This window comes from Oreochromis aureus, linkage group 4 (genome assembly GCF_013358895.1).
Source record: "Oreochromis aureus strain Israel breed Guangdong linkage group 4, ZZ_aureus, whole genome shotgun sequence".
Taxonomy (NCBI): Eukaryota; Metazoa; Chordata; class Actinopteri; order Cichliformes; family Cichlidae; genus Oreochromis; species Oreochromis aureus.
The window spans coordinates 351048-360790 of NC_052945.1; positions in this window are offsets into that span (position 1 = coordinate 351048).

Below are 9743 nucleotides of genomic sequence, written 5' to 3' on the forward strand. Positions count from 1 at the left end.
AAAAGTCGCCTCAAGGCGCTTTATATTGTACAATAGATCGCACAATAATAAATAGAGAAAAAAAACCCAACAATCATATGACCCCCTATGAGCAAGCACTTTGGCGGCAGTGGGAAGGAAAAACTCCCTTTTAACAGGAAGAAACCTCCGGCAGAACCAGGCTTAGGGAGGGGCGGGGCCATCTGCTGCGACCGGTTGGGGTGAGTGAAGGAAGACAGGATAAAGACATGCTGTGGAAGAGAGACAGAGATTAATAACAGATATGATTCGATGCAGAGAGGTCTGTTAACACATAGTGAGTGAAGAAGGTGACTGGAAAGGAAAAACTCAATGCATCATGGGAATCCCCGGCAGCCTACGTCTATTGCAGCATAACTAAGGGAGGATTCAGGGTCACCTGGTCCAGCCCTAACTATATGCTTTAGCAAAAAGGAAAGTTTTAAGCCTAATCTTGAAAGTAGAGATAGTGTCTGTCTCCTGAATCCAAACTGGAAGCTGGTTCCACAGAAGAGGGGCCTGAAAACTGAAGGCTCTGCCTCCCATTCTACTTTTAAATACTCTAGGAACAACAAGTAGGCCTGCAGTGCGAGAGCGAAGTGCTCTAATAGGGTGATATGGTACTACAAGGTCATTAAGATAAGATGGGGCCTGATTATTTAAGACCTTGTATGTGAGGAGCAGGATTTTGAATTCAATTCTGGATTTAACAGGAAGCCAAAACAGGAGAAATCTGCTTTCTCTTTCTAGTCCCTGTCAGGACTCTTGCTGCAGCATTTTGGATTAGCTGAAGATTTTTCAGGGAGTTTTTAGGACATCCTGATAATAAAGAATTACAGTAGTCCAGCCTGGAAGTGATGAATGCATGAACTAGTTTTTCAGCGTCACTCTGAGACAGGATATTTCTAATTTTAGAGATGTTGCGCAAATGGAAGAAAGCAGTCTTACATATTTGTTTAATATGTGCATTGAAGGACATGTCCTGGTCAAAAATGACTCCAAGGTTCCTCACAGTGTTACTGGAGGCCAAGGTAATGCCATCCAGAGTAAGAATCTGCTTAGATACCATATTTCTAAGATTTTCAGGGCCGAGTACAATAACCTCAGTTTGATCTGAATTAAGAAGCAGAAAGTTAGCGGCCATCCAGGTCTTTATGTCTTTAAGACATTCCTGCAGTTTAACTAATTGGTGTGTGTTACCTGGCTTCATGGATAGATAGAGCTGCGTGTCATCTGCATAGCAGTGAAAATGTATGCTATGTCTTCTAATGATGCTGCCTAAGGGAAGCATGTATAATGTAAACAGAATTGGTCCTAGCACTGAACCCTGTGGAACACCATAACTGACCTCAGTGTGTGAAGAGGACTCTCCATTTACTTGAACAAACTGGAGTCTATTAGATAGATATGATACAAACCACTGCAGTGCAGTACCTGTAATACCTACAGCATGTTCTAATCGCTCTAATAGGATATTATGATCAACAGTATCGACGCGCAGCACTGAGGTCTAGCAGGACAAGCACAGAGATGAGTCCACTGTCAGAGGCCATAAGAAGATCATTTGTAACCTTCACTAAAGCTGTTTCTGTGCTGTGATGAGCTCTGAAACCTGACTGAAACGCTTCAAATAAGCCATTCCTCTGCAGATGATCTGTTAGCTGTTTGACAACTACTCTTTCAAGGATGTTTGATATGAAAGGAAGGTTGGAGATTGGCCTATAATTAGCTAAGACAGCTGGGTCTAGAGATGCTTTTTAAGTAAAGGTTTAACTACAGCCAGCTTGAAGGCCTGTGGTACATAGCCGATTATTAGAGATAGGTTGATCATATTTAAGATTGAAGAATTAATTAATGGCAGGACTTCTTTGAGCAGTTTTGTAGGAATGGGGTCTAAAAGACACGTTGATGGTTTGGAGGAAGTAATTATTGAAGTTAACTCAGAAAGATCAATTGGAGAAAAAGAGTCTAACTTAACATCGATGGTACTAAAAGTAGCTGTAGATAATGTTACATCTGTGGGATGATTATTGGTAATTTTTTCTCTAATGATAAGAATTTTATTAGTGAAGAAGTTCATGAAGTCATTACTAGTTAACGTTAAAGGGATTGTTGGCTCAGTAGAGCTCTGACTGTTTGTCAGCCTGGCTACAGTGCTGAAGAGAAACCTGGGGTTGTTCTTATTTTCTTCAATCAGTGACGAATAGTAAGATGTTCTGGCTTTTATGGAGGGCTTTCTTATAAAGCAGCAAACTATTTCTCCAGGCTAAATGATGATCCTCTAAATTTGTGACACGCCATTTCCTCTCCAGCTTACGAGTTATCTGCTTTAGGCTACGTGTTTGAGAATTATACCACGGAGTCAGGGACTTTGGATTTGAGGCCTTAGTTTTCACAGGAGCTACAGTATCCAGAGTCGCACGTAGTGAGGAGGTAACATTATTAACAAGATAATCGACCTCTGTTGGAGTAGCGTTCAGATAGCTGCTCTGCTCTATGTTGGTACAGGGCATTGAAGATGATAACAGTGGGTGGATTATATTCTTAAACTTAGTTACAGCACTTTCAGAAAGACATCTACTTTGATAAAGTCTACTCTCCACTGCTGTGTAATCAATTATTGTAAATGTAAATGTTATCAGGAAATGATCAGACAGCAGAGGGTTTTCAGGAAACACTGTTAAATGTTCAGTTTCTATGCCATACGTTAAAACAAGATCTAGAGTGTGATTAAAGTGGTGGGTGGGTTCTTTTACATTTTGAGAGAAGCCAATTGAGTCTAATAACAGATTAAATGCCATGTTGAGGCTGTCATTTTTAGCATCTACATGGATGTTAAAATCACCCACAATAATTATTTTATCTGAGCTGAGCACTAAATCAGATAAAAAGTCTGAGAAATCAGAGAGAAACTCTGTGTAAGGCCCAGGTGGACGATAGATGATAACAAGTAAGACTGGTTTCTGAGTTTTACAGCTGGGGTGGACGAGGCTAAGCATCAGGCTTTCAAATGAATTAAAAGTCTGTCTTGGTCTTTGGTTGATTAATAGGCTGGTGTGAAAATTGCTGCCACACCGCCCCTCGGCCTGTGCTTCGAGGTTTCTGGTAGTTTGAATGACTCGGGGTGTTGATTCATTTAAACTAACATAATCATCCTGCTGCAACCAGGTTTCTGTAAGGCAGAGTAAATCGATTTGTTGATCAATTATTAAGTCATGTACTAACAGAGACTTGGAGGAGAGAGACCTAATATTTAATAATCCACATTTCACTGTTTTACTCTTTGGTTCAGATGTGGATACTGTATTGTTCTTTCTTTGTGATTTTTTATGTTTAAGTTGTTTATTGCTGGTCTTTGGTGGTCTTGTTCACGAGTGACGGGAGAAGGGAGCAGGAGATCGACAGACGGATTGGTGATGAGGCTGCAGTGATGTGGACGCTGTACCGGTCTGTTGTGGTGAAGAGAGAGCTGAGTGTAAAGGCGAAGCTCTCAATTTACCGGTCGATCTACGTCCCTGCCATCACTGATGGTCACGAGCTGTGGGTAGTGACTGAAAGAACGAGATTGCGGCATCACTGGCTTTCACTGCGGAAGAGAAGAAACAGAGGAAGCAAAAGTTGGGCAAAAAGAGAAAGCATTGTAGTAATAAAGTGCCTTGAAATTAATTCTGTTATTTGTTAAGCAAGAAATTTTAGTAAACTATGTCTCTTAATTTGTGTTTCTTTATAAAGGGTCAGCATATTGCAAGAAGAGAATCACACAACTTTGGTTCAGTCCTCGGGGCAGTCCGGCCGAACTCATACCCTACTTCCTTATTTATGACTCTGCTTGGCTAGTTCAACCCTAGAGCGATATTAGGCAAGTGGTTCCCTGGTATTTAAAAAGAATCAGAACTACTAGCATCAGATCCAACACAGCCTACATCTCACAGGGGCGAAGAGCCGTTACCTTAGTGTTTGGACTCCATATGACTTTTTAATCTTGTCTGTCGATAGAGGACAAACTTGGGTTGTTAACATCGAAACTTTGGAAATGTTGTACCAGCAAGTTTTCTTGACCAACATTTTATCGTCGCTATGATTTCATATCTGCACGAGGGATGCATCAGTCCAACTGTTTCCAGTAGAGGTGGGCAGATCGATCCAAATATCGATAGTATGGATACCAACAATAGTATTGGTATCGGACTGATACAAGCAGGATTGGATCGATACTTTGCTTTTCCTTCAAGTTCATTATGTAGCCTGCTGAACTGTGTTAATTATTTCTTTGGAAAAAATAAACCTCAAACATGCACTATGAAAAATATCCAAACCATTTTGGGTGCTTTAGAGACAGAAAAATTTACATTCCAGGTCTCCAAAAACCCAGTTTCAAGACACATGAAAACCTGAAAGGTGTGTTTTGTTGTGTTAACTAATTATTGTGGAAAGCCACGATCAGCAATATAGTGGTGATTAAAATGAGAATTCATCTCATAACTCATGGCACATTACTCTCCCCCCATTAGCTGCCTGAATAAATTCTGCAATACTGGCCCTGTATTTGCTTGGTATTGGATCAATACCAAAATTTGTAGTGTGGCACAGCACTACTGTGAATGAGTGAAAGTGCGAATGTTGGATGCTTTTTTTGAAATGTCCAGGCAAATATATACAGTGTAATATTTCATTCCTGTTTTTTTCTCAGAATAAACAACGAACTAATTTTATTACATGTACATGGGGATTTTCACAGTTCAGCATCAATTATCAAAATCTGCTGGGGCGGTCCCAACAGCACACTTTGACACAGAAGTCAACAACCTTTGTCTTCTCAAAACTAGGCGCCTGCTAATGTCTCTCTATCCTCTGTCTCCCTATCTCGTGTCCTTGCTGCCCATTTTTTCGCACACTGTGTTCTCCTTTCTGTCGCCTCTGCTTCTCACATACACCTCTGACTTATCCTCCCAATTCTGTGTGTGTGCTCTATGTGTGAGTGTTTAGCAGCTTGACCTATGGCCTACTTAAATGAATAACAAATATAATGCTTTACTATCGTTAATACAACTAAATCCCTAATACTACAATAATCTATTCTTACAATATATTTGCATAATAATAATAATGATAATAATAATAATAATAATAATAATAATAATGACAATAACTTTATTTATAAAGCGCTTTCAAATAAAGTGCTGTACAGCTATTTGAAACTAAAAAGATGAATAAATAAAAGGGATGAATAGCAGTACAAGTAAAAACACAATACAAGTAAAAAACAGTAAGAATTTAAACACTAAAAGGCATAGAATTAAGACATGTAAGATAGGGTGAACAAATGTGTCTTCAACTTAAACCTCCACAGAGCATGCCTGCCTAATATTTTGAGGGAGGTTGTTCCACAAGAATGGGGCACGAAAAGAAAAAGCACGTTCTCCAACTGTCTTTTTACTGGCTCTAAGAACTTTTAGAAGGCCAGAGTCCTGAGATCAGAGAGCATGGCATGGAACATAAAGGTGTAAAAGTTCAGAGAGGTATGAAGATGCCAATCCATTTAAAGCCTTGTAGGTGAGCAGCAGGACCTTAAAATCTGCTCAAACCTGACAAGGTAGCCAGTGAAGAGATCTCAGTACAGGGGTAATGTGCTCGAATTTCCCAGTTCTTGTTAAAATGGGAGCAGCTGCGTTTTGCACCATCTGTAGACCTCTGAAACTTTTCTTTGGAAGCCCAGAAAGAAGAGCGTTACAAAAATCAATACGTGAAGACACAAATGCATGGACAAGAACCTCTGCTGTGTCTCTTGACAAAACTTGTCTGATTTTGGCTACGTTCTTCAAATGGTAAAAGGCGGTCTTTGTTATCTCTTTTACATAAGACTCGAAGGAGAGCACCATGTCAAACCACACGCCCAAGTTTTTTACCTTCTCCCCGCAATTTATGACATCGTCATCAATTCTCAAGATTAGGGATTTTGGGACAAGTGCTGAAATTTTTGTGGTCCAATGACCATCAACTCTGTCTTATCAGTATTTAGGAGCAAGAAATTATCCGATAACCAGCCCCTAATTGCAGATACACAAGATTCTAGTTTAGAGACTTCAGCACAATTTCCAATGGTTAGAGGAACATAAAACTGCAGGTCATCAGCGTAACAATGAAAAGTTACATTAAAAGAACATAAAAGAACACCAAGAGGCAGCAGATACATAACAGCAATGGTCCAAGTACGGAGCCCTGAGGGACCCCATGCCTCACTGCGCAAGTCTCGGAGAGATCATTTTTAAAACTAACAGTCTCAGATCTCCCAGACAGGTAGGATCGCAGCCATGATAAAACATATCCTGTAACTCCAATAAAATGTTCAAGCCTATCCATTAAAATACAGTGATCCACAATGTCAAACGCAGCACTTAGATCCAGCAGGACTAAAACTGAAGTGCGATCGTTGTCTGCATTTACCAGCAGATCATTTACTACCTTGACTAAAGCTGTTCTTGTGGAGTGGTTTGGAGTGGAGTGGTAGATTTATTTCACTGTTATGCAAATTGGGCTGTGGTTAGCTTCAACACTTCTGGAGGAGTAAGTCTTACCGCTCTGTGTCTGTTAGTTTGGTCACTTCACCGCAGAACCTGTTGTGTTTTGAAGGCCTCAAACCCATCTGATCTCCCCACCTGTCCAAACAGCTGTTCTTAAACAGCTCCATCGGCTTCCAGTTCACCTCTGTGTCAATTTCAAGATCCTGCTTCTCACTTTCAAAGCGCTTCATAACCTCACTCCTCCATATTTACCTGATCTCCATACGTACTTTCCCCCTCGTACGCTCTTCTTCAGCTTCCACCTGCTCGCCTGACTACCACATGACTCAGAGCCTTAGGTTGTTCTGCCCAAGACTTTGGATGCACTTCCAGCAGATCTCCGGACCACAAACTCTCTCTCTACTTTAAAATCTCAAACCCATCTATTTAGAGTTGCAAACACCTTCTGTCTTAGTCCATTTTTACCCTGCTCAGGTTTTATACTTTTATGCTTGTTTTTGTTTTTTTGTTTTTTACCTTATGTCTAAATTTTATTTTGCCATGATTATTATATTTTCTTGCTGCTATTGTTCTTGTGTTATTGTAAGGTGACCTTGAGGGTCTTAAGGCGCCTATACATAAAATGTATTATTATTATTATTATTATTATTATTATTATCATTACAGTCCAGAGCAATCCATTTTGTAAGTTTGTCCGATGTTGACTTACTAACTTTGGTCCTGAAGCCAGCCATTTCATTAAGTTTGGGCTGCCAACTAGTGATGTGTCGGTTGCGCCAGCTCTCAGAGCCGAATCTTTGAAGTGAACGACGCGAGCCGGAGCCATATTTATTTTTTTTTTCTTTCTCTCACCCTCTCTCTCGCACTTTTTTCACTTCACTTCGCAGGTGAGCCGTGTGCTTGTGCTGAGCAGAGGGGGGAGGGGCGGTAGTTACACTAACAGAAGCACAGGAACAGAGTGGGAGGGAGAGAGAGAGAGAGAGAGAGAGAGAGAGCCAGGGACAACAACAAGAAACAACACCATCACATTAGAAAGGTATAGTAATTTATTTATTTATAATTTATTTATTACATTTTATGTGATGTAATAGAGACGAAGCACGTAAAAACTCCAAAAGACAACAGAAGTGCTCCATAATGCTAGGGGGCAGTGTTGAGCTTTTGTTACCTAATGGCTACACAAGCCAGCAAGTACCAACGACCGGATTTGGTGTGTGGTAGTAACAGGTAAATGAACTTTTTTTTTTAAATTATTTGAATATATATGAGTGTTTGTGTATAAATACACAAACAATACACATATGCTTTCAATTGTGTAATTTAAGTGATCTAGGTAGCTCTTTGTTTTGGAGTTTTTACGTGTTTTGTCTCTATTACATCACATAAAATGTAATAAATAAATTATAAAATACAAAAACCAAATATGTACATTTCAACTTTTAACTATTTAAATTTTCAGCTTTTTCCTTTTAAACAAATTTAAAGTGAAACAACACAAAACACTGCAAACCACAGCACAATTAAATATAAATTAAAATATACAAAACAAAAAGAAGATGCACATTCTCTGTCATATGGGCCTGGGATGGTTTTTTGGGAGAGTGTTTTCCTGCTTGGAATTGCATACATAGGATTCACTGCATGAATAAACTTTCTGAATCCTTTAACATCCGAGGCTGAAAATACTTGTGGATGATTACTATACCTTTCTAATGTGATGGTGTTGTTTCTTGTTGTCGTCCTTGGCTCTCCTTCTCTCTCTGCTTTGTCTCTAGGAGTCACCATATATTTTTATATAAACATATATAAATAAAACCAAGTTTTTTTACATTAGTAATTCCTTTTGTGCATATTTCTATATTGTTGTTGATAATAAATTAATTAAAGCAACAAAAGAACCTGAAGAGCCGGTTCTCTAAAAAGAGACGGAATTCCCATCACTACTGCCAACACCTTTTGTTGGTGCTGGGACTGCTAACAGCTCCCACAGTTTCTATGCTCGCTGCAACATGTTTTGCATTTACATGGTACCGTAAGGTTGAAGTGCTTCGGTGGTATGCAAACTCACTTTTTGCACAGTTTGCACAACACCACGCTTTTATGAAGACTTCCCTCGGGTAGTGTTTTCTAGTCAGTCCTAGCAACGTAGCTCTGATGTGTGCATCAGTATAATTTGTATACCAGTAAATCATGCAGTGACAAAAGGTCCCCTTTTGACTTTGCTTGGAAGGCAAAGTGTGATTAAATGTGTAATTTTTTTCAAATCAATTAATCGCAATTAACACGTTAAATTCCCACTTTTTGTGTAGATACTTACGTTATTGTGTCTAAGGTGCTTGGAAAGAAAAGCGTCTGGACTTCTTTGAGTTGCTTGAAGACGTTTCACCTCTCATCCAAGAAGCTTCTTCAGTTCTAGGGTCAAATGGTGGGGAGTCCCAGATTTAAACCCTGTGGGAGTGCCCCCCCCCCAAAGAGGGACAAATGACCCGCTAATGATCCTCGATGTAATCACATGAGCCAAGGTGTGAAAACGGGTGTGGGTCACAATCAGCCAAGGTTTTGGGTGAGCTCATTGTGAAACCTAGCCCCACCCTATCATGTGATTTCCTGAGGTCAGATGGCCCAGGATGTGAGTGGGCGTTAAAGCGTCTGGGAAGGGATCGTTATTGTGTATTACATACATTCCCTGTGTTGGTACCTCTTAAACTTCAGTCTATTTTAATCTACATGCTGCCAACAGAGAGATGCCAAACTGTTTCACTGTTCTTGTAAAAGTGACCATAAAGATCTATTCTATTCTCTCTGAACCATCAAAGCCCACTTAGCTTCAGGACATCCACTTTCTACAGAGACTTTCTCAAACGTCTCAAAGTTCAGCTGCTTCATCACAAACAGGTCCCATATGAACATCCTTCTTCTTCCAATTTATTCAAGTCAAAGGAAAGAACCTGAGTCTCATTCGCTTTCTCCAAAGGCCACGCAGCATCCTACAGGACTGCACACACCCAGGACACCGGATGTTTAAGCTGCTGCCGTTTGGGATTCAGGCTGTTGAAGTCCTGGACAAACAGACTCAAGCTTTTACAACAGGGCAATGCTAACAGCTGACCTGATTGGCTACCTCCCTGGACTTTTTTGGGGGGGGATAACAACAATAACAACATTTATATTTATAACAACGGGCAATAATAATTCATGTGCAATAATAACAGTGTGCAATACACA